Source organism: Plecotus auritus, assembly GCF_963455305.1.
Source record: "Plecotus auritus genome assembly, chromosome: 10".
In the NCBI taxonomy this organism is placed as follows: Eukaryota; Metazoa; Chordata; class Mammalia; order Chiroptera; family Vespertilionidae; genus Plecotus; species Plecotus auritus.
The window spans coordinates 33,256,569-33,260,105 of record NC_137785.1 but is presented as its reverse complement, the minus strand read 5'-3'; the positions used below and the strand labels follow the sequence as shown (position 1 = coordinate 33,260,105).

Sequence of the window (3,537 nt, the reverse complement as noted above, 5' to 3'; positions counted from 1 at the left end):
CCAAAAAAACACAAAACAAAACGATCAATGAAACCAAGAGCTGGTTCTTTGAAAGGATAAACAAGATTGATGATCCTCTTGCCAGGCTCACAAAGAAGCAAAGAGAGAGGACCCACATAAACAAAATCATAAATTAAAGAGGCAAAATAACAACAGATGCAACAGAAATACAAAAGATTAAAAAAAAAAATACTATGAACAACTCTACTCCAACAAACTAAACTAGAGGAAATGGACATATTCCTAGAAAAATATGACCTTCCAAAAGTCAACCAGGAAGAATGAAAAAATCTCAACAGGCTGAAAACTAAGGAGAAAATTGAAGCAGTCATCAAAAAGCTTCCAGCAAACAAAAGTCTGGGATGAGCTGCCGCTGTTCATTGCTGCTCTGGGTGCAGGTCAAGTGGGATTTCTTTTTCTTTTCTTTTTTTTTTTTAAATATATTTTTTATAGATTTTTTACAGAGAGGAACAGAGAGGGATAGAGAGTTAGAAACATCGATCAGCTGCCTCCTGCACACCTCCTACTGGGGATCTGCCCACAACCAAGGTACATGCCCTTGATCAGAACCGAACCTGGGACCTTTCAGTCTGCAGGCCGATGCTCTATCCACTGAGCTAAACCAGTTAGGGAAAGTGAGATTTCTTAAAAGCTTAGGGGTGCCTGGCTGGTGTGGTTCAGTGGATGAGTATTGACTTATGAACCTGGAGGTTAAGGTTTGATTCCCAGTCATGACACATGCCCCGGTTGGTAGGCTGGATCCCCATTGTGGGGCAAGCAGGAAGCAGCCAATCAGTGATTCTCTTTCATCACTGTTGTTTATTCCTCTCTTCCTTTCATTCTCTCTTCCTCTCTGAAATAAATAGAAATATATTTTTGAATGTATGTTTTAAATCAATTACACTTAAAACAAAGTTTTAAAAAATGTTTAAAACTTGACACTTCCCCATTATTTTATTATTTTATCATGATTGTTCTTGAGCATATTTATACCTACTGTGTCAGTAAGTTGTAAATACAATACAATGTTTTGCTACTGAAATATCTTATCAGGCCCATGTTCAGTGTCATCATTTTGGCAGTTTGAAACTGACAACGATGAGAGGATTTACACCAGGGAAATTGACAAAAACTACAAACCTTAACTTCACTTAATGTACTATTCAATGCTTTAACTAAAAGGAAAGGTGGAGAATGTTAGTGCATTAAATTTATAAGTGTATCATGCAAGCGGGCTTTAAATTGTCCATAGGATAGAATTTGAGAAAGAGCAATTTTCCTTCCAGTATTCAAAACATATAGTTCCAAATGGCAAAGAAGACAGTTGAGTCCTTGAGGAATGAGTGAGGTGAAAACAGATGTCCTAGGTGCTGAAGTCTCTCCTCCTATTAGTTAAATCATAAATTCATTTTAAAAATTGGCAAAAGTTTCTGACCAGACATTTAAACAAAATAGATAAAGACAGTGCAAATAAATGTACGAAAAAATGCTTACCATAAAAATTCCTTAGAAAAATGGATTTAAAACAAAACAAGTTAACACTAAACTCATTTCTGGGCCTACAATTTAAAAATATTAAACATTGGACAAAGGGCAGGACTTCCTGCTTCCCTAGCGCCGGGATCTAGCAACCCAGGTCACCCCTAGGGTTGGAGGGGCTGAGGGCAGTGGGCTGAGGTGGTGTCCCCACCTGAGGAGGTACAGGGCTGGCCCTGCACCCCTGAAAAGGCAGCCCCACTGCAGAGGATCAGGGCGGTGCTAGTTTTGTGTCTGCACCTTGCAAGGCTGTGTGTGAGTCTGGTGTAGTTTGGCCTCCCAAGATCTTGTCTTAGCAAGAAGGAAGTGGAAAATAATCTTGGAAGGAAAATGAAGACAATAAGAAAACCAGAACTTATTTTCACATGGTTGTCAGCTTACTCACCAATATGAACACTCTTCCCACCACTTGTCCTCCTGGTGGAGACAGTGGGCTGACAGATTCTGACCCTGTGTTACAAGCAATGTTAATTGATGAAAGATAACAATGTGAACATCATAAAACTGTTACTATGAGAACTGAACACAACAGGTTGAAAGATGAGTACACAACGTCACAAAATAAACTCAAGTGCCTGCTAAATGAAAAGCAAACTAACCAGGAAAAATTCCAGCTGCTTTTTGAAGAACTAAGAGAGGAATTATTAGAGAAAACTAAAGACTTAGAAGAAATAAAGCTGCAGGTATTAACTCCACAAAGCTTGGAATTGTTCAGAGCCCAAATACAATGAGAATTAGAAACTAAATGAGAGAGTGTTTTAGGAATCTGGATGAAGAAGTTGAAAGGTATAGAGCTGAATATAATAAACTTCTCAAATCAGAGTTCGAACACCAGAAAGAAAATTTGCATGTGTTTTAAAAGAAAAAATAAAAATATGAATCAGAGATTGCAATCAATACTGGAGAAATATAAAGAAGAACTACATAATCAGCTGCTTAGTCTTGATCCCACAAGAGATAGCAAATGAGTGGAGCAACTTATTCGAGAAAATGTCCATTTGGTTCAGAAATTAAAAGAGTTAGAGGCTGAAGCAGCCGAATTAAGTGTTGTAAGAGAGAATTCTAGAGCTCAGATAGAAAATGTCCAAAGAATTCAGGTGCAATAGTTGAGATGCAAGCTGCAATCAGATCCCTGGAGGCTGAAAACAGTCAAACTGCAGGCTGAATGCTTGGAAAAAGAGCTACAATCAAGCAATGAACAAAATACTGTTGTAATCAGTAAATTACATAAAGCTGAACTGGAAATAAATGCATTGACCCGTAAAGGAACTTAAACAAACAAATTAGAAATAACAGACATCAAACTGGAAGCAGCAGGAGCTAAAGAGTGATCTAGAAAGGGAAAGAAATAAGATGCAAAGTGAAGGGGTTACAGTCAGACAATGAAATTCTCAAGTCAGCTGTTGAACACCACAGAGTGCTCTTAGCAGATAAGGATCGTGAATTATGTAAAGTACAAGCTGCCAAGGAAGAAGGTTAAGAAAAACTTCTGGTATTACAAGATGAACAGCTTGAACTTGAGAACAGATTGGTGGACTTAGAGAAAATGAAAGTGGAATATGCTTTGTGGAGGCAGTCTGAAGAAGATCAGTGTGAACAGAAATGGCGGGCTTCACAGATGGCAGAAGAGTCGGCCAGAAGAGAACTTCAAAGTGTTAGGTTAAAACTTGAACAACACATTGTGAGTATTGAAAATGCAGAGAAAGAGAAAAATGAAAATTCTGACCTGAAACAGCAAATCAGTGGCTTGCAGATCCAAGTGACCTCACGTACACAGTGAACGAATGAATTGCTGAATTCAAACCAAATACGAAGGAAATGGTTAAAAATAAATGAGTAAATATATATATATAAAACATGGCATGTGCTGGCAGGGTTTTAGAAAAACTAGAATTTTCATTACTGTGGGTGGCTGGGAAGGAAAAGGGAACAACCATTTTAGATCACAGTTTTGCATGTCTTAAAAAGTAAAACACTCACCTATACTGAAACAATTACATA

At 37.9% G+C, this 3,537-nt stretch overlaps 1 pseudogene across 1 annotated transcript; it reads left to right on the top strand.

The window, feature by feature from the left end:
- The first annotated feature begins 1,901 nt into the window (after positions 1-1,901).
- On the top strand, positions 1,902-3,316 carry LOC308235565 (centrosomal protein of 83 kDa-like; annotated as a pseudogene). The gene has a single exon. The product of its transcript is annotated as a centrosomal protein of 83 kDa-like (transcript).
- The last annotated feature ends 221 nt before the right edge of the window (positions 3,317-3,537 follow it).